Consider the following 23,377-nt stretch of genomic DNA (forward strand, 5'->3'; position numbering starts at 1 on the left):
AGTGCATTGGCCACGAAATACACAGATATCCCTAGTGATGCTATGTCAATGTACATTAACTTCTGCTGTATAGATGGACTCAGTTCTCCTCACATACTTACTTCTCTGGTGTGTGCCTGGCAAACAGAAGACTCTCAACAAATGTTAGTAAATGAATAAATACAAGATTGAATTAGTGATCTGCTTATTTATTATTAGGGCCAGGGCTGTTGCTGAATCCACAATTTGTACTCATAGTTGATTCCTCTGATAGAGGTAAAACTTAATGAAGACAGCCTCACAGAGGAGGAGAGACAGTTCCTGCCTGCTACCTGACAAGCTAAGCCACTTGTCTAAACCAATTCTGCAGCAACAGGTGCCCAGTGGATGGGGAAGGCAGACGTACAGATGGCTGTCTGGATGTGTCACGGGACGGGATTGCCACTACAGCCCATTGTTACATTTATTGCTGACAGTGTAATTAATTGGCTGACTCCTTGTTTTTCAATTGGTCACCCTCAATGGACAGCTGCACTGGGGGTTGTCCTAATCGTGCCTGGGATGAGAGTATGCTCCGCGGGTGGGCCCAGCTCTGCAGCAGGGGCTTTGTGACGTCAACCCTGGACTGCTGTACAGAAGCCCGCGCTTCACTCTCCCAGGGCCCTGAACAGGCGTCCTCATGCCCAGGAAACACAGCACTTTTCTTTCTGAGTGTTCCTCTTTCTGAAGTATGATACAATGGAAACAAAACAAAACACTTAATAGTTTCCTTTTCCAGTAAGAATTTCTTAAAAATAGACTGAAATATCAGCTTTAATACTCACTGTAGAAAAAGATTACAGTAACTTCATTAGATTTTATCCGAATTATCAAGTAAAAAGAGACGCTAGAGTTCATGTGGAGGTATCAAAAAGCTCTTTTAACTCATCTCTGTGTCCAGCAATCATGTATATATTTTGATTTTTATACTGTGGAAAATGATCTTTATTTTGTGTACAGTATGATGAGGATTAAATAACACTCGCGGGATATTTTCATCAAAGAATTCTAAGTGTATTTTTACAGTGAGAAAGCCTCATATTTCAAGCACAGGCTCAGCAGGTAATAACACAAGACTGGAGTCATGGCTCAGGCAACCATCTTTCCACTGGTCTCCTGCCCCTCTTTCTTCACCTGTAAAATGAGTCATTTCACTTCACTGACCTTACTTCCACCTGACTAACTTCCAGAAAGTCATGTGGCAGCTCTGTTCCCTAGGGTTTAATCTGTAAAATCAGAGAACTGAACTCAGTGAATCTCTAACATTCTGTGACCTTACCTGGATATTGAGGCAAATAGAAATTTCAATATATTCCTCAAATTAATAAAAATATGTGCATATACCTTATAAGGGCATGCATTAACTAAAAATGCAAGTAATTCTTGACTTCTTTTTTAATCACAAATATCAGTGTCCATGATTTGACAGCTTGCTTATGAAAAAGTCCCTTACATGTTCCTTTTTCTGGTTTACTAATTTTCCATTCTGTATTCCAAGGCAGGCCAATAATTGCAATGAAATCTGGTTAAACATTGATCTTCCACCCTGACATTGCATTAACTTTTCTAATAAACATCTTCACTGTGTCAACCAGCACTGTGTTTACATATTGAGCCCAGCAACCAATTGTCTTGCTTCTTTTAGATACTTTTGAATTCTGGAAGGAATCTTATCTGAAAGACTAGAATCGTGCATCTTCCGTGCCTTTCAATTTTGTATTTCAGATTAACTGCTCCTTTTCCTCCACGATCTGAAGGCCTTCTAAGAAATTTCCTTCCCAGTTCATCTGGTAAGTGCCTGCTTTGGCTGTTACTCTTTAGTGAATTCATGTCTTTTCTCCTATGTTTCTTGTGCCACCCTTGTTATCTGCAGTCAGGATTCTGAGCTCTGACCTCCCTCCTTGTCCTGCTGCCTAGGAGAATTGAAGGCAGACCCTCAGACCTCTAATACTCTAGATTTTTGAAGATCCAGCTTTGGCTGGGATGAGGCCAGGATTGGAGTGGAAATAAGCACTGAATTTTTTTTTATTTACAGCCTTCTGAAAATTAACTATTTCTGTTCAGATTCAGGGGCTGAGTAAAAGTATTAACCAGTAGATGTGCCTAAAGATCCCTGATCAAATACTCTATTTTTAATGTTGTGAAGAATACATGCTTAGGGAATACTTTTCCTAGCAAATTGAGCCAATGCTGCTTGCTTCACTAGAACTACAGGCAAAAGATGATTACCAGAGAGGCTGGGGAGAAATTGCCCCATGATGTGAAGCAAAGCCTTCATTCATGAATGATTTCTTGTCTCTGAATGTGGAAGAAATAGATCATAAAGTGTGGGGCTGGGATTCTAAAGGATATTTAACACCTCATTCCTGGAGATATGGTCTAAAATTTAAAGACTGTGATCACTGGTCAGGTGAGAAAAGATGCTCCAAGATTCCCCTTATTTTAATATTTATTTATTAATTTATTTATTTGGCTGCACCGTGTCCTGGTTGCGACATGCGGGATCTTCGTTGCCGTGTGCAGGATCTTTTAGTTGCAGCATGAGGGATTCTTTAGTTGCAGCATGTGGGATCTTTTAGTTGCAGCATACGGGCTCTTAGTTGCAGCATGCAGTATCTAGTTCCCTGACCAGGGATCGAACCCGGGCCCCCTGCATTGGAGTGCATAGTCTCAACCACTGGACCACCAGGGAAGTCCCTTCCCTTATTTTAACAAGAGTATCTAAGAATATCTGCCAATATCATGGATCTCTGGGAAAACATCCTATCCAGACCCACAGAATCAGATCAACCAACCACAAATCAGAGTAGCTATAATGAAAAATTCATTAGACTAACTCTCACCACTTGCCAAGAGGGTATTTACACCAGGCACTGTACTAAGTGCTTAACATATCTCATGTGTGAGCCTCATAAAGCTCTGTCAGGTACACATGGTTATTCCTATTTTATGGACAGGAAAGAAAGACTCCGATGGACTAAATAACTTCTCCAAAGTCACACATCTACCACACTTACCAGGATTAAGCCCAAATCTGCACGACTCCAAAAGTTCCTAGCCATTCTATGCTCCTGCAGAATAGCCACACCAGTAGAGAGCAGAGGAGAATAGGGGTGCAGACACAATGGGAGCCTTATCATAGCGTCCCATATAGGCAGAGGTTCCTTATTCCAAGTGAGATTTGCTCCTACCCTCATAGCACCTTGCATAGACTTATGTCAGTACTTGCAATTCATGGTATTGTGGTTTGTAATTTGGGGGCTGGAGAGAGAGAAAAATGAAAGAATGGATTTCTAAATATTGGCTCTCTCATTTTATTAGCTTGCCTTGAACAGTTACTGAATCTCTCTCATCCTAATATTTTAACTACAAATGGGACTAAAACTACTCCTCAGTGTGTGCTTTTAAAAAAGAGAATAAAATCGAAGGACTTTAGACTAATCCCTTTGCACGTGTAGGCACTTCTTTAATGACCCCCTTCTTTCTTACATTTCAATCTTGCCCAATGTCCCATGACCTCTTCAGAGCAGGGACCATATAATATCCACATGCATGTCTCCAGATAAAATGCTTAGCACATAGTTGGTGCTCAGTGACTTAAAATGATTGGTATATATTGAGAATTAGTTTGTTTGCAACTCTAAGAGCTGTTGTAAAACTTTAGGTTTTAGTGTATATATTTATTGATTTTTTAAAATATGCATTCTTCGCATTCTTCCTTATATATTATGGTCAGTCTCTTGGGCTCTCTAGAAGAGAGCGTTTTCCAGCTTTCTTTGAGTCTCAAGTCAAGAGAATTAGAACACCCCATAAAAATAACACAGGCATCTCTGACAAAGGACCTGCTTCTGCCAATACGTTGATTTTGCATTTCACAACTAATTTCACATATCAGTTTATACTAAATCATTTATTCATCCATTCATTCACTAAACACCCATCCATTGATGTCTATATTATCCTAGTGATAACAATGTAAATAGGACTAATCTCTGCCCTGGAAATGTTTATAATTTAGTGATATGAAACACATATGAACAAATCATTTAAAATTGAGTATAGTAATTTCTACAACATATATGAAAAAAGGATTATGAGAGAAAAGGGCACATGGTAACACCTTCAAACTTTGTTTCACTTCTGTTACTGAAAGTTACTTTTTCATCCCAGAATTACATTTCTATTCTTCCCCCGCCCCCATATTTTTCAGTAAACTTTTGATAATCTTCTCTTTTTAAAATAACTTATATGTTATTTTAAGGATTTTTTCCCTTCTTTTTGTGCTTTTTCTCTTTAAATAACATAGAAAATTTGGCTTTTATCAAGTATCACTAAACTCTTCTATTTTTCTTTGCACATTAGGTATGCAACTGCACTGTGAAGAGATGCTTTCCAAAATTGTGTCTCCTTTACTTTCAAATACCTAAAATGAAAAAATCTGTATCCTGTATGAGGATATTTTCTTTAACTAGGATAGATATATTAGTCAGGTACTTATCTTAAATTCCCTTTGCCATCGTCAGCCTAATATGTTTACTTCTATACTGGACTTTACCAGTTTCACACACTGGTCAACTATTTCCATCACATACATATTTATATATCAACTGCTGCATAGAAACTTACCCCAAAACTTAGGGACTTAACATTCTCTCACCATTCTGTGAGTAGATTGGACTCAGTTGGATGGTTTATCCACATGACGTCAACTCAGGCTATAGTCATATGGGGGCTTGAATGGGCTACAATATCCAAGGTTGCTCCCTCACATGGCTGGCAGCTGTTGCTAGCTGTTGGCTGAGAACTGCTGGCAAGTAGGTCTCTTAAGTTTTCCTCCACATGACCTCTCAATGTGTCTGGTTTCTGAAAGGGAGTACCCTAACTGTGACATTTCAAGGGTAGAGAAGCAGAAACTGATGGTCTCTTAATGCCTCCTTTTCTGCACTCTGATGATCAAAAGCCATCCCAGATTCAAGGGGTGGAGAAATAAATGCTCCTCTTAACATGATATGTGGTTCATGGAGAGGAGGGAGTGGTTGGTCATTTTAAGATTGACTGTTATATCTATATACTAGTTAGCTTCTAGTATTTTCTTCAAAAATGATTCCCTTCTCCATTTTCCTTCTGTACATTTTCCTTCTATATGTGAGAATTTAAAATCAGTGATCTCTTTCTCTGTACTAACCTAAACATATAGTTGATTGTGTTTGTTTTATGTCTTTGATGAATATATTATGTTTTACATTTAGAATTCTAAGCTCTAACTCCCTCTTTATCTTCTGCTCTGAAATTAAAGAGAAGCCTTCAGACCTGAAATATACCAAAGGCTGCAATGTATGGGAGGTGGATGGTGAGATTTTCTTGTAAGTATTACTTTTCTTTTTCAGTTCATATATTTTGAATTCTTAAAAAAAATGGATATAAAATGCTTTATTACATTTCTATTATAGTCTCAATTGTAAAAATAAATACCCAAACTCTAACAAATTTGGCTAAGTAAAATATTATATAACACTAATGCACAGGAGGTGAGGAGAAGGAGTACATTCTGGACTTCCCTTCTCTTTAACTGTTTTGAAGGAGAACACTGACTGAAAGTCTGAGTGACCCAAGCATGGACTTCATTGGAGTAAACCAGTAAGCAAGATGTATAAAAAATGCTATCAAGATAATCAGATAAAATTATTAAAGAGGAAAGAAGATATTTTGTATCTCATTTGCACAGAGAAACATCTTAAATAAGCCCTCTGAAGCCTGAGAACCCCTAGGTGAGGAGAATATGCATTATTCCAGATCAGAACTAAAGATTGAAGCAAGGAGGATGACCTCATGTGGCTTTCCTGTCTAGAGATATGTAAAAACAAATGTTACAACTATGAATTTGACATTAATCATGGGGAAATTTAACAAATGAAAATTACACATTACTGATGGATCTCTTTGTAAAACTTGTTGGATTTCCCTGCCATTTTTTCATTCACTGATCATACAGTAAGGATACTGGGTCATTAATTATAGGCATACACAACAAGAGGTGTTTCTACTGTGTAAGTTCTTTCATGCTTTTTTTTTTTTTTCCTAATGGGTAAATTATACCTGGATATTATTTAAATTGAAAATCTGTATCAGTGTATTGAAGCAACATTATGTCTGTTACCAGTATGGTAGTTATAATTAGAATTTTATTACAAGTGGACAAGAAGGAAATATACATTATCATTATATTTAGACATGCAACCTATACAATAAGAAAGACAGTGATGATGGTAACTACATACTTCTTAGCATTGATTTCTTATTTGCTGCAAGGAGGGAAATCTAGAGGGGACTTAGAGATGGAAGCTGGGAGATAAGAAGCCCACACAGTAAAAGATGAGAGCTTGATATGAGGAGACTGGTCATTCAGCATTTGCTTTTACTAGACTATTTTAGAAAAGACATGATGATACTACTGGTGGGAACAAATATAGCATAGTAATTTAGGGCACTGGTTCTGAAGACTACCAAATCACTTACTAACTCTCAATGTCTCTTTGAATGTCTATAAGATGGAGATAAAAATTCGGACCTCAAATTTTACATGATGTAAGGCGTATGAACAAAAATTGCCAAGATATTTGCTATTTTTAAATAAGAACTGTAGAATCACAAATGTTTCTGTGTAACATATCAACTTTAAAGACAGAAAATCTTGAAAGAAGCCAGAGGAGAGGAAGAAAAATAAACCTTCCTTACAAAGGAACAAGAGTAAGAATATATAGCAAATTACTTCAGAAACCATGCAGGCAAGAAGAGAGTGGGGTAAATTTTTTTTTAATTTAAAATGTTGAAAGAAAAAAATCACTAACCTAAAATTCTATATCCAGTAAACTTATTTCCCAAAAGTGAAGGAAAAGTAACATCTTTCCCAAACAAACAAAAAATGAGGTAATTCCTCTCCAGCAGAAGAATAGTGCTTACCTCATATTGTATGGGAACCTGAGGGAGTTGACATGTATTGGAAGATGTGTTAGAAGACTATTTTAGGAGAAAGAGAGTGATATAGGCAATTATCTCAACTCTACATAAAGAAAGGATAAAAGTCAGAGAAGAAATAATGAAGGTAAAATAATTTTTTTCTCAATTGAGCTACAAAAACTTTATTAAAGTAATAATAGTAATAATGTTTTGGATAATTATAGCCTGTAAATAAATAAAAACAGCAATATCACAAGGAATGGGAGGGAGGAATTGTGAATACCCTTAAGTTACTCATACTATACTTGAAACAGTAGTGTTATTTGAAAGTGGAATTAGATTGGTTAAAAACCAATATACAGATATGCTAATAGAGGAGAGAAAATGGAATCATACATAATGCTCAATTAAAACAAGAAAAAGGCAGAAAAAGAGAGGAAAAGAAGAAAAAAAGAATGAATGTAACAAATAGAAAATAATTATAATCATGGCAAATATTTATGCAACTATATCAGTATTACTTTAAATGTGAATGGTCTAATAACACAAATTAGAAGACAGATTTAGAATATATAAAAAATAACCTATTTACCATCACATCAAAAAGAATAAAATACGTAGGAATAAGGCTACCTAAGAAGGCAAAAGACCTATACTCAGAAAGCTATAAGGTACTGATAAAAGAATAAAAGATGACACAAATGGAGAGATATACCATGTTCTTGGATTGAACTATACTACCCAAAGCAATCTACAGATTCAATGCAATCCCTATCAAATTACCAATGGCATTTTTCACAGAATTAGAACAAAAATTTTTTACAATTTATGGAAACACAAAAGACCACGAATGGCCAAAGCAATCTTGAGAAAGAAAAACAGCTGGAGGATTCAGGCTCCCTGACTTCAGACTATACTACAAAGCTACAGACATCAAAACAGTATGGTACTGGAACAAAAAAACAGAAATATAGATCAGGGGAACAGGATAGAAAGCCCAGAGATAAACCCATGAACTATGGTCACCTAATCTATGATAAAGGAGGCAAGAATATACAACTGAGAAAAGACAGTCTCTTCAATAAGTGATTCTGGGAAAACTGGACAGCTACATGTAAATGAATGAAATTAGAAGATTCCCTGACATCATACACAAAAATAAACTCAAAATGGATTAAAGACCTAAATGTAAGACCGGATACTGTAAAACTCTTAGAGGAAAACATAGGCAGAACAGTCTTTGACATAAATCACAGCAAGATCTATATCCAGTAAACTTATTTTTCAAAAAAAAGTAAAAACAAAAATAAACAAATGGAACCTAATTAAACTCAAAAGTTTTTGCACAGCAAAGGAGACCATAAACAAAACAAAAGGACAACCCTTGGAATGGGAGAAAATATTTGCAAATGAAGCAACCGACCAGGGATTAATCTCCAAAATATACAAACAGTTCATGTAGCTCAATATAAAAAAACAAACAAACAACCCAATCCAAAAATGGACAGGAGATCTAAATAGACATTTCTCCAAAGACATACAGATGGACAAAAAGCACATGAAAAGATGCTCAACATCACTAATTATCAGAGAAATACAAGTCAAAACTACAATGTGGTTATCACCTCACACAGGTCCGAATGGCCATTATCAAAATATCTACAAACAATAAATGTGGGAGAGGGTGTGGAGAAAAAGGAACACTCTTGCACTGTTGGTGGGAATGTAAATTGATACAGCCACTATGGAGAACAGTATGGAGGTTCCTTAAAAAACTAAAGATAGAGCTAGCATTTGATCCAGCAATTTCACTCTTGGGCATATATCCAGAGAAAACCATAATTTGAAAAGATACATGCACCCCAATGTTCATTGCAGCACTATTTACAATAGCCAGGACATGGAAGCAACCTAAATGTCCACCAACAGAGGAATGGATAAAGAAGATGTGGTACATATATACAATGGAATATTACTCAGCAATAAAAAAGAATGAAATAATGCCATTTGCAGCAACATGGATGGATATAGAGATTCTCATACTAAGTGAAGTAACTCAGACAGAGAAAGACAAATATGATATTGCTTATATGTGGAATCTAAAAAAAAAGGAAAGGTACAAATGAACTTATCTACAAAGCAGAAATAGAGTTACACATGTAGAAAACAAACTTATGTTTACCAGGGGATAAGGGGAGGGAGGGATAAATTGGGAGATTGGGATTGACATATACACACTACTATATATAAAATAGATAACTAATAAGGATCAACTATATAGCACAGGGAAGTCTACTCAAATCTCTGTAATGGCCTATATGGGAAAAGAATCTAACGAAAGAGTTGATATATGTATATGTATAACTGATTCACTTTGCTGTACAGCGGAAAGTAACACAACATTGTAAATCAACTATACTCCAATTAAAAAAAAAAAGTCCCACCTGTATGTCTTTACAAGAAACACACTTTAAATATAAGCACTCATGTAAATTAAAAGGAATGAAGAATGATACATCATCTTAACACTACTAAAGAGAAAGCTGGAGTATCTGTTTTAATTTCAGACAAAGCAAATCTCAGAGCAAGAAAAGTTATCAAGGATAAAGAGGAACACTACATACCGATAAAAGGATCATCTCCAAGAAGATATAACAATTTTTACTGTGTATGCACCTAACAACAGAACATCAAAATATGAGGGAAAACTAATAGAACTGAAAGTAGAAATACACAAATCCACTATTGTAATTGGAGACTTCATCACCTCTCAGTAATTGATAAGATACCACAGGCAGAGAAACCAATAAGAACACTGTTGATCTAAACAACACTATCAGTAAATTTGATCTAACTGACATTCATAGAAAACTCTACCCAGTAAGAGCAGAATACACATTTTTGTCAAGCTCACATGGATCAGTAAGGTAGACCACAGTCTAGGCCGTGAAATGCACCTTATTAAAGTTAAAGGCATAAGACTCATACAAAGTATGTTCTCAGATGACAATAGAATTGTAAATCAATAACAAAAAAATCCTCAAACATTGGAGATTAAATAAACATATTTCTAAATAACACATGGATCAGAAAATCTCTAGAGGAATTAAAAAACATTTTGAACTAAATGAAAATAAAAAATACAACTTATCAAAATGTATGGGATTCAGTGAAAGTAATGTTTAGAGGGAAATTTATAACATCATATGCATATATCAGAAAAGAAGAATGATTTAAAATCAATAATATAAACTTTCACATTAGGAAACTAGAGAAAGAAGAGAAATTTAACCTAAGGCAAGCATAAGAAAAGAAACCATAAAAATAAAAACAAACTATTGAAATATTAAAGAAAAACATTAGATAAAACCAATCAACCCCAAATCTGAAAAGGTTAATAGAATTGATAAAACTCTAGCCAGGCTAACAAAGAAAAAAGGAGAAAAGATGCAAATTATCACTATTAGAAATGAAAGAGAAATCACTAGTGATCTCATGGACAATAAAAGGATAACATGAATATTATGAACAATTCTATGCCCATAAATTTAATAACTTAATGAAATGAACTAATTCCTTGACAACACAAACTTCCAAAACCCACACAAGAAAAAGCAAATAATATAAATATTTCTATTAAGTAAATTGAATAGTTAAAAATATTTCAAGAAAGATAACACCAGTCCTAGATTGTTTCACTGGTGAGCTCTAATAAACATTTAAGGAGGAAATGATTCCAATTCTCCACAATCTTTTCAAGAAAATAGAAGGAGAGCAAACATTTCCTAAATCATTCTGTGAGGCCAACATTACCCTAATACCAAAACCAGATAAACACATTATAAGAAAGGAAAACCACAGAATGATATCTCTCATGAACATAGATGCAAAAATCCTCAACAAAATGCTAGAAAATTGAATCCAACAATGTATAAAAAACTAAGTACTATGACCGAATGGGATTTATTTTGAGTATGCAAGGCTGGTTCAACACTCAAAAATCAGTCAGTACAATCCACTATATCAACAGGCTTAAGAAAAATCATATGATTATCTTAATTGTTGCAGAAAAAGCATTTGACAAAATCTAACATCCATTCATGATTTAAAAAACCCTCAGCAAACTGGAAATAGAGAGGAACTTTCTCAGTTTGATAAAGACCATTTATAGAAAAACTAGTATCGTACTTAAAGGTGAAAAACTGGATGCCTTCCCACTGAGATCAGGAACAAGACAAAGCTGTCCTTTCTCACTACTCCTATTCAACATTGTAGTGGAAGTTGCAACTGGTGCAATAAGATAAGAAAGTGAAATAAAGATTTATAGATTGAAAAGTATGTAATAAAATTGTCTTTGTTCATAGATGGCATAATTGTCTATGTAGAAAGTCTCAAAGAATCTACAAAAAAATTCCTGGAATTAATGAGTATAGAAAGGTCACAGGATACATGGTCAAGATACAAAAGTTAATTGCTTTTCTATATTCTAAAAATGAACATTTAAAATTATATATATGAAAGAAAGTACTAATTACTAGTATCAGGAACAAATAGATGGATTTCTTTTACAGATTTTATTATAAAAGATAGAAACATGCAATAAACAACTTTGTTCTATATCTATTCAACAAATTGAAATTGAAACTAAAATCTTCCAATAATATCAAAGAACTGTAAGAACCAGACAAATTTATAGTGATTTCTTTCAAATATTTAAAGAAAAATAACAACTATCCACACAGGCTAGTCCAGAGAAATAAAAATTAAAAAAAAAAAAACAGTTCACAAGTCACTTTTTAAGGCTGATGAAATCTTGATACCAAATGATTAGTTCATTTTTAAGAATGAAAATTTACAAACCAATATCTTTCATGAACAATGCAAAACCTGAAAAAAAATGAGCAAATCAAATTCAAATATATATTAAAATATTATATTACAACAGTTATATTTATTCCAAAAAGCAAGGTTGTTTTAGCATTCTAAAATTAAAATAATTAACTGCATTAACAGAATAAAGAAGAAAACTCATATGATGATCTCAATAGCAGCAAAAGAAGCATTTGAAATAATTAAACACCAAAATTAAAATACCTCAGAAAACTATAATTAGAAGAAAACTTACTTATGTGATACAGAGTATTTATAAAATTATATCTACAGCAAACCTTGTATTAATGCTATATAGTATTAAAAGTTTTCCCCCTGAGACTAGGATGAGATAACATGTACACTATCACCCCTTATATTCTCCTCATGTTGAAGGTCCCTACTAGTATAATAAAGGCAAAACCAAAACAAGAGAAAAAAGGAAGGGAGGGAGGAAAGAAGGAAAGGAGGGAAGAGGGGAGGGAGGAAGAGAAGAAGGAAAGAAAGGAAATGCTCAAGAATGGAAAATGAAGAAATAAAACTCATTCACAGTTTACATGATAGTACATTTAGAAAATCTAAAATGATATATAGCTAAATGATTAAATAAGAGACTTTAGCAATGCCTTTGCACAGAAGGACAATATAAAAAAAATCAAAGGTATTTATTTATATGTACTGTACCACCAGTTAGAAAATGAAACTAAAAATTGACATTTGACATAGTATCAAAAACTCAAACAACAAAGAAATAGGACAAAATATGTAAAATTTCTCAACACATAAATCAATAAAATATTGTGAGAAGTATTAAAATGACCTAGAAAACTGAGAGGTTATGTCAAGGTTTTGGATTGGAAGACAGTATTTATAGGTTTCAATTTTCTGCAAACTGATTTCCCTATTTTATGCAAACCTGTACAAATTCCAACAGATACTTTGTTTTTGTAAAAATGGACAATCGGTTTTAATGTTAGTGGAAATGTAAAGAGCCACAAATAGCCAAATTTTGAAGAACAAAGTTTGAAGGCTTACACTGCTACCTTAATTGAAGGAATGTGGTATTGACATTTAGACAATTAAACCAATGGAGCAAAAAAAAATCCAGAAACAGATTTTCACCTACACCAACACTTGACTAGGGCAAAGATGACACAGCACTGTGGAGAAAGGATGGACTCTTCAATAAATAATTCTGGGTTACCTGCATGTTCAGAAGAAAAAATGATTCTTGCACAATTCACACCACCCACAAAAATCACTTCTAGTTGGATTATAGATATAAATTTATGAGAGAAAATATAGCTTTTGGAAGATAAGAAAAGAGCTTTATAATTTATTAGAAGCCAAAGATTTCTTTGACAGAACACAAAATGTAGTATTAGAAAATTATTGATAAATTGTATTACATTAGAATTTTATGGATTACATAAAATTATTTTAAAAATTACATAAAAATTAAAAAGCTCAGTTCATTAAAGACACTATTCATTCAAAGGCAAGTAAATAAGGGGGAGAAAATATTTGCAATACATACAACTGATAAAGGATTTATGTCAAGAATATTTTTTAAAACCTTACAAATTAATAAGAAAAGGACAACACAGTAAAAAGAAATAGGCAAGACTTGAAGAGTCCTCTCATTAAATAAGTTATTGAAATGTCTGTTAATCCCATGAGAAGGTGTTCTTCCTCATTAGTCATCAGGAAAATACAATTTAAAGCCACAATGTATTGATGATGTTCTGTTTATTGATGTGGATGGTGATTACAAATGTGTGTTCATTTTGTGAAAATTCATCAAACTGTACATTTATGATTTGTGCACTTTTATATGTATATCATATTTCAATAGAAATGTTTCTTTCTACGAGAGATAAGTGGATGTGGTAATAAGGGGAATTTGGCTGGTAGACGGCAGAAGAAAAAAGTCTGAATGGTACTTAACCTCATATTTTCCACACTATTCCCTTTTCTCATCCTTACTCTTTTCTCTTTAACACACAGTCTATATTGGCAGTGCTTCAGTAGAAGTGTCAGCTATGGCAATTAAGATCAGGATTAAAGAAGCAGAATGGAGTTTACTTCCCCCTCCCCACCCATTTCCTCACATTTTAATTCTATGTTCCCTTCTGCATAATTAATACTACAGCAGAAGGAGTTGGAGGATTACAAGTGGGAGCTTAAAGTGGAAGCACCAAACTTTTCTTTTATTCTATCCAAACCTCATCAATTATTCTTGCTGCTAGATGAACACTGGGAAAGATAAGAAGCAGGATTTTGGTTTGGGGAGTCACAGGCCGTTACAGGATCCATTGACGTGAAGGGGAAAAGTTAGAAAATACCTGGTAGTGGCAGTAAGGAAATGAAACACCTGCGGACACATCTGTGTTGTACGTAATGGAAACAGGATAGCCCAACAGTGAAGATCATGGGCACCGGAGACAAATAGACTGGTGTGTGAATTCTGCCTCACACATTTACTATGTGATTTTGGACAAGTTACTTATTCTCCCTAAGCCTCAGTTTTCTCATCTGTAGTTTGTATAAAATACCAATGCCTATTTCATAAGATTGTTGTGATGGTCAAATAAAAATTATTCACAGAAAATGCTTAATGGTGCCTGTTGCAGAATAGGCATTCAGTACATGTTAACTAGGATGATGATGATATTGGTGTTTTAGAAACCTGCATCAACAGTCTTCCATTTTATGACCTTTTAAAGTTAGCTTAGCTCTAAGGCCAGCAATGTCTTCTTGGTTAAAGATAACTCAGTCTCATCTAATAGAGGTCTCTTCAGCAGAACTATACATTCATGAGGTTCATAAAGTGTGACCTGTTCTAGGTATCCAGTAATAAGACAATTCCACTGATGGTAACTAATATTTCACCATTTAACACATCAAAGGCTTTATCAAAAGCCTGCCCTGATTCCTTGCATCATTGATATGCTGTAGTACTTCTTCTGTAGTACTTCTTCTAAACTTTAATTTCTTAGGCAACTAGTATTGAGCACCTATTATCTACCAGGTACTCTATTAAGCCTTGATAATTCAGAGTTAAAAGATAAATTCGGTGTTCTCTGATAAGACAGATAAACTAAGACATGAATGCAATATTGGATGATAATGTCTTATGACAGACAAAAGTACACAGGAAGAATATCCAAAATCAACTAGCTGAATTGGGCAGAAGAATATTAAAGAAGGATGCCTGGAAAATGTGATGGCCAAGCTGAGTTTTAACAGATGAACAGGAATTAGCCAAACTAGAACAAGGGGAGAGATCTTTCTAGGGAGCTTGTGTGGAGACAAAGTGGCATGAGAGAACAGGTTGCATCTGGGAAACGCAAGTATTTCAACAAAGCCACCTACTTGCATTTTGAATAATGGATGCTTAAATTTTTTCAAATTTAATATTTTACATCCAAAGTATGATATGTCCATTTGTAGAGTTAAAACTGCATATGCTCTTATTGACCCATCATCAATAAAAGAGAGAATTGATAGCGCATACATGATTTATCAGACCAACCAAATTCCATTGTGAACAGGAAGCGGAATGTTTTTAAACCTTACTTTTGCATTTTGCCTGGTAACCACACTCCTAATCAGTTGAAATATCCTGGGAGACTAGGTGAGGAATATTTAGATTGCACTTTAGGAAATGCAGCAATTAGCTCTTAGGCCCAGTCTGTCAAAGTGGTATCATATATATAACTTTTAATTCTGTCCCCCACAAAAATGATACCACTGGGAGGGAGAGTTAAGGAGCAGACCTAGGGCCAAGTTATTTCTGTCATTATTTTGTTCTGTGACTCTGATGCATTTTCAGAAAGAACAAAACGAAATTTCATCCTGGGAAACTTTTAGTGATTTTAGGTACAAAAACCATAGACTACAGCCTGTTTTATCCTATGCATTCAAGGATTCTGTGAAACCCACCCAGAAAATAATAAACTTTATTCCATTCAAACACCATTCAGCTGGAGTAATTGTTACCTGTTTTTCAAATCTAAGCACCTGAATCCTAAGTGTAATTTTTAGTGTGAGTTTATGCAATTTAAAAACTCTCCTTATACATACCTACTTTTTAAACCCTTTTTTTAATCAGGATTTTTTTCTTAAATCCTCAAAATTACATGAGAATGAATAATTCCACAACACAAAATACAAATTATAAAAACTACATACAACTTATTAGGAGTGATAGATTTTCAAAAATTAATTGGCTGTATTTTCAAGAACTAGGAATAGTATGCAGAGTGATTCTGCATTAACTTCCAGGCCATCCACATTAGGGAACTGTATTCTAAACCAGTTTTGTCTGAATGTTTACATTCTGAGTCTATATGTGTGTACCATGCCAATCTATAGTGAACGTTGCCTAATTTCAGTCTCTCTGGCAGAAAGATCTCAAACTTCAGATTTCACCAACAGTATTTCTATAGTTCTATGCCTGGTCCATGTCATCCTGAAATGTAAGGTGTACTTTATTTCAATATGCTCTGCAAAATGCCAACCATAGCTGCTTATTTCCTGGGGATGACATCTCTTGTGCATTTTCTAATCTGCTCTATGGCGTTGAGTATGTGTTCACATAAGCACCTAGATTTTTGGCAGAGAGACGGTACCAGATTGGCAATATAGCACCTGAAAATAGCTCCTCACTGTCAAAAATTTTGGATTCCATGATGCTTCGTCTGTAACACTGTCAAAGATACACTTTCACTACCATCTCTTCTTACTCCAAACTCTACCATGTAATAGTTCAAAAGTTTAATGTCTAAACTTTCATGCCTGCTCAGCAGAATTCACTGCACCTGTATAAACTCTGTATTTACTAATCGAAGATAAAACAGTTAAGATACCATATCTCAGAAGAAAATTACATAAACCAATAATAACTTGTAATTTGCAGAGTTGCTCAAATTAGAAGAAATAAAATAGGTATGTTATAAATCAAATATGTCATTTTGTATAGTTTACTTCAGCAAATTTGAGAAATATGAATGTACGTGAATAAGGATGCTGATTTTTTTATTCCATTAGCAAAATCTGCGACTTATATTATCCTTGCCCTAATCTACATTTGGACCGTCAAAACATACTTCTGATCTGATCACACACCCTACTGAGGACAGATGGAGACAATGATATTTTTATGAGTTTGTAGACAGAGAAAGGAAGGTGTTTGTTTTATTTTGTTTTAAAATGGAAAGGAGGCCTTTTAACACTGCAAATCCCCTCAGCCTAGTGAGGATAATTTGCATTGTTTACTTTTATTGGCCTCATCAATAGACCCAACTGTATTTCTGTTTAGCCCCTTTATTTTTCTTACTCACTTTCACCTTCCTGATCCGGTCCTTACTGATTTCATTTAGGTTTTTAACAATTACCTTATCTCTGTGATTAAAAAACTAATAAGAATTTCTAAGTGAAAACTGTATAGTGTTAAAATCAATTATTAAAAAGATATACAATTAACATTTGTATCTCCAGTAAGACAGTTTTAAGTATGCACGATGATAGCTGTGATCTACATAACCAAATCATAAGATTCATCACTTTAAGGCCCTCTGCAAAATGCAAATGTATTAACAGTTTACTTATATGTTCTCTATTTTTCTATGATTCTGTTTTTGGGGGATACATACTTCATACTGCTTAAATCCTGCATGTGTGGACATAAACCAGAATAAAAGGAGGGAATGGCTATAACTTTAGATAGCTGATCCTTTAGTCTAGAGCAAAAGGCCACTTTCATGTCTTTTCACTAAGGGAGCAAGAGCTAGTCCACGAAAACTGCTCCGTAGCCATCCTCCCACCCTGAGCATGAAATACTAAGGTAGGTTCAGGGAATGATCAGAACATGTCATTATTTTGCTTTCAAATCACAAATTTTGCCACTTTATAGCCACAGAGGCAATCAGTACAGCTGAGCATAACTTCAGGAAGGCTGGCATAAAGCATTTAAAAAATCACTTTCTAGTCTGTATTAAATTCTATGAGAACACTTATGAAGAAACAGGAAGTAACTTTCCATCCTTCCTCAAGAACTGGCTCATGAGAAAAGGTAAAATATACAACTTGGGGTGTTCTAAAAATCTTTATACTCTGGCCAAACAATAAATAAATCACCTTCCTGGTAATATAATTTTCACTTTAGGGTTTGTTTAACTCTTTAGAGCCTCTTATTAACAGCACACTTTCTTCAGTTTTCTTTTTTCTTAATTTTCCATGACTAGTGTGTTTATTATCTTAATTTTCTATGACTAGTCTGCTTATTCTAACTCCAAGTTTATAGAACAAACCAACAAAAATCTTGGGATAAACCTCTGAAACAAGGCCCTCTTTACACTAGGGACCAAGTCTCTCTGACTAATTTTGGGATTACTGATGGCCACACACCCACTTCTCTATCCAACCCCAGCTCTTGGTCTTTCCAGTCCTACACACAGGCATGTGCACACCCTGGCCTGCTTGTTTAAGCTCCATTCACACCTATGGCAACAGTTACTTCAAGGCCAAGGGGTGTGGTGCACACTGGACCAGTTCTTGAAGAAAGGGGTCCCATGGGACCTGGAAGATGGCTTGGGCAACTTGAGCATAAAAGTCCAGGGTCCTATGTAGTGAAATGTGATCAAGAAAGCAGTGCTCACAGCAAAGGAAACCATAAACAAAATGAAAAGACAACCTATGGAATGGGAGAAAATATTTGCAAACAATGCAATGGACAAGGGCTTAATTTCCAAAATATACAAACAGCTCATGCAACTGAACAACAACAAACAAACAACCCAATTGAAAACTGGGCAGAAGACCTAAGTAGACATTTCTCCAAAGAAGATATACAGGCCAACAGGCACATGAAAAGATGCTCAACATCGCTAATTATTAGAGAAATGCAAATCAAAACTACAATGATGTACCACCTCACACAGGTCAGAATGGCCGTCATTAAAAAGTTTACAAATAACAAGTGCTGGAGAGGGTGTGGAGAAAAGGGAACCCTCCTACGCTGTTGGTGGGAATGTGAGTTGGTGCAGCCACTGTGGAAAACAGTATGGAGATTCCTCAGAAAACTAAAAACAGAATTACCATATCATCCCACTCCTGGGCATATATCCAGACAAAACTATAATTCAAAAAGATACATGCACCCCTATGTTCATGGCAGCACTATTCACAATGGCCAAGACATGGAAACAACTAAATGTCCATCAATAGAGGAATGGATAAAGAAGATGTGGTACATATATAATGGAATATTACTCGGCCATAAAAATGAACAAAATAATGCCATTTGCAGCAACATGGATGGACCTAGAGATTATCATACTAAGTGAAGTAAGTCAGAGAAAGACAGATACCATATGATATCACTTATATGTGGAGTCTAAACTATGACACAAATGAGCCTATCTATGAAACAGAAACAGACACACGGACATAGAGAACAGACGTGGTTGCCAAGGGGGAGGAGGAGGGGGGAAGGTTGGGGGGGGGAGTTTGGAGTGGGAGGTTGGTGTTAGCAGATGTAAGCTTCTATATATAGAATGGATTACAACGTCCTACTGTATAGCACAGGGGACTATATTCAATATCCCATGATAAACCATAATGGAAAAGAATATTAAAAAAAGAATGTAGATATATGTATAATGGAATCACTTTGCTGTACAGCAGAAATTAACACATTGTAAATCAACTATACTTCAATTAAAAAAAAAAAAGAAAGTGAAAATACACACAAAGAAAGCTGTGCTCAGGTGTGAGTGAGCACATCCCCTTGACCTCATGCACTCTGATCCCATCGATGAGGTCAGCAGAGAGGCAGGGTAAGGACCTCTAAGTGCAGGGCTCAGAGCTGGGCCCAGTGTCCCAGATCACAAGGTGATACTGGGGAGAAGCCTGATGGATACTCTACATGTTAGAGAATAATCAATATTATAAATAGGATTATTCCTAGCTATGAAGGACAACGCTAGGCAGCCCATATTTAATTATAAATGTGGAGTCGGAAAGGCAAATATGCGTTTCATAAGCAATCATAAGGTAAAGAAAAAAAATTTAATAAGACAGTCCAAGAAAAAAGTGATACTTTCATGACAATGAAGATGCTTTGAGAATTTTAAGCTAGTATTCACTCATTCTGTGAATATTTTGTAGGTTAACTATTATGTCTCAAATGCTGTACTAGGTGCTAGAGATAGAGCAATGAATGAATGTGACAAAGTTCCTGTCCTCATGCAGTTTTCATTCTAGTGGGAGAGACAAACATTAAAAATGTATTTAAAAAGCAATCATGTGTATTATTGAAGTAATTAGAAATATCGATAAGTTCAAAAAATAATCGGTGGAAGATGAGCATTCCAGGCAGGGACAAGTCAGTGCACAGGTTCTTTGGCGGGAAATGGCTTTTCATGTAACAGTAAGAGAGGAGGTTGGAGGCAAGTGTATTCAGTACCTTGGAGACTAAGGTTATGGGTTTTATTCCAGGAAGCATAAGAAGTCATTACACGATTTTAGGCAGGAAAGTTCCACCATGTGATTCACATTTTTGAGATGATGGCTCAGGCTGTGAGGGGAGAGTGGCAGGGAGACTGGAGGCTATAGTATCATCCGTGAGGGATGAGAGTCAAGAATGTCATCATAGAGAAGAGAGCACAACAATTTATTCAAGAGTCTTACTAAGACAACATAGCATGTTTTTGGATGTTGCCATTTGAGTACCAGATCTTAAAACTCCGCATGAGCATTTCAGAATTGTGTTCGTGCGCTGTTTGTGCGCGTAGAATGTGCTTGTAGGAAGAAAGGCCAAGAACAAGTTAGCCTTCCTTCTCAGCCTCTGCCAATATGGCTTGTCAGCTGGAGAAGTGACAGGATTAGAGGGGTAGGACGGAGTGAACTGAGCGGATTTAAACCAAGCCTCTAGGTACAGAGTTTCTATGATCACACTTTCAAACCCACCTAAAATAGCTGCGTTGGGACACAGATTTCAGCCAAATAAACAGACAAAGCTAGGATGAGAAGAACAGAACACAAGGTCAAATGTGCAAATGATTTCAGGTCTAGCTGATCCCAAGGTCCCTTAATTTTTTATGCTCCAACACCTGTTCCTCCCACCATCTCTTTTTATTCATTTTCCTGCCATTTTTTTCTGAATCTGTGATGTTACCTGTTCTAGCTTGGTCCAGCCTGGGTCACTGCTTCCATTTCACTGGACTCCAGCTATTTGCAAAGCACTATAGCTTTTCCATGAAATCCCTACCTGGGCCTTCTCTTTTCCTTTTCTTCAATTTGAATGCAGACATTTCTGTTAAACTGTTTGTTAATTCAATTAGAGGTAGTGAAAGAAGCCCAGGGAACAAACTACAAGCTGCCTTGTTTCAGCAAAGTCTCCTAATAGCGTTCTCAACTCTAGAAAACTGTCAGCTTCAACTGACGGTGCTACGAGGACACGTACAAAAGAGTAACGCTAGAGCAGCTGAGAATGTGACAGTGAAAAAATACACTATTTCCAGTCACTGAGAAAAATAATTATTAACGTGTACCCCATAGCCACTGTCGACAGTATTATGTACTATGGAGGATGCAGCAGTAAATGATCTGGTGTCTGCTCTCATCCCATTTGCCCTGAGAACACAGCCTCATTAATTCCAGAAGGCCCCATTAAAAAGGTGGCAATGCTCTGTAACCTTGTTTCCTCACCCATTAACCACAATGCCCTGACCACAAGATGGCCTTTTTCATGTAGGATTACATGACACCACTCTGACTTGCCCAAACATAGCTCGCGTAGTATAATAAGAAACCACTGGCTTTGGCCAAATGAGGCTTAGCCGTCTCCAGCCTGAGTGACACTCCTTCTTGTCACTAGGGAGTAATGATCTAGTTGGGGAACCAAAAAAAAAAAAAAGTACTTACATGAAATACTCACTGAACAATTCCAGGCAACATAAAAATAAGATCTCTTTGTCCATTAATTTAGGCTACGAGAAGGACGTCTCAAGTGAACTCTTATTCTTTCTAGGCTCATCACACGCTGCTAATCAAGTTGAAACAGTTCAAAGACTGTTTCATTCCTTAGGTCAAGTCCCCATTTTTTTCCCTTGAGGAAAGTCTAGAAAGATGCTGTTAGTAAAGCTCTCAGGACAGCTGGAGACCAGACCTCCATTACTCATTGTGCTGCTCTTCCAAACACAACCTTGATTCACCGTGGATAAGTGAACACAGAGGCAGCCAGCTTAGGGAGTGAAACTTTGAAATTAGATATGATCATTGCCAATAAATCTATTTTGGCAACTTAACCTCTAATATAACCCTCTCACAAAGACAGATGCTATAGATAGAGATGTAAAGAGAGGCATAGATATAGATGCATAGATATGGCTTAGATACAGATATAGTGCCTACCACACATACAAAGCTCTGAAGCTCCAACAGGGAATAGAAGAGGCACACTTCCTGCCCATTCTGTGAGGGGAAACCGGCATTAAGTAAATAAACATACAATTAAGTATATAATATTATGTGCCTTGAAGAAGAAATAAAGGTGCTTTGAAAATGTATAACGGTGTTTTGATCTAGTCTTGGGGACCTGAATTAGCTGTTAGGATTGAGTTCCAGTACCGATGAATGAACTTCTCATCACTCACCTGGAATTATTCTGCCTCTCTGCCTGGCAATGACTCCTCTAGCCTACACACTGGCTACAGAGGAGCTCTGCCAGGCTTCTGTAGGACTCTCACACTTCATCTTCTGAGCAACTGGGGGAGACTGGTCACCAGAGGGAATATAATCAGGACTGTCAGCCTCATACCTCACCTTATCAGTTTACCTGACTCAGCAGAAGCAGCCCAAATCTCGCAAGTTATTCATCATTATAAGGACACTTGTCCCTCTCTGGCTGTGTACATTCCCTAAAATCTGACCCAGTCTTCCTCTCCTCTGCACCTCCCTAAATCCATGGCTGGTGCCTTCCAGAACTGAGTCTGTCATCAGCTAAGCTCTGTATCTGCAGCCTCTGCTGAGCATTCACACTTCCGTACTCTCATTGAAACTTGACCCTCCCTAAGGTCACAGCTTCCTCTGAAGCTTTCTCAAGTGGCATCTCTTTTCTCTCCAACACCTCATGTCTTGCTGGGCCTTGCTCTTTATTGCTCATTCCTGGATGATCCCTGATAAAAACATGCTTACACGCTTACACACACACACACACACACACACACACACACACACTCCGAAAATCCCTCCTATCAGTTTATTCCACACGCTAATAGCACTTATATATTGATTACTCTTTGCCAGGCATTGATCTGATTTAAACCTTACAACAAAGCTGTGAGTTATGTGTATTGCTTTCCTTATTTTACAGATGCATTTGAAGTAGCTGGGATGTTAAGTTAGCCGTCCACAGTCAAAGAGCTAGAAAATGTGAGAGCCAGGATTTGAACACTGGCAGTTGGGCTCCAGAGTCCATTCTCTTAATAACTGGGTCATATTGCCTCCCATCACTTGGTGCCATTAT

At 36.0% G+C, this 23,377-nt stretch overlaps 1 long non-coding RNA gene across 1 annotated transcript in view; it reads left to right on the forward strand.

The window, feature by feature from the left end:
* The first annotated feature begins 1,698 nt into the window (after positions 1-1,698).
* LOC118895735 overlaps positions 1,699-23,377 on the forward strand; it is a 96,169-nt gene continuing 74,490 nt past the window's right edge. The window contains exons 1-2 of the long non-coding RNA XR_005020011.1: positions 1,699-1,808; positions 5,315-5,381. This is a non-coding gene — a long non-coding RNA (uncharacterized LOC118895735). The remainder of the gene's footprint in view (positions 1,809-5,314; positions 5,382-23,377) is intronic.

Source organism: Balaenoptera musculus, chromosome 5 (assembly GCF_009873245.2).
Source record: "Balaenoptera musculus isolate JJ_BM4_2016_0621 chromosome 5, mBalMus1.pri.v3, whole genome shotgun sequence".
Taxonomy (NCBI): Eukaryota; Metazoa; Chordata; class Mammalia; order Artiodactyla; family Balaenopteridae; genus Balaenoptera; species Balaenoptera musculus.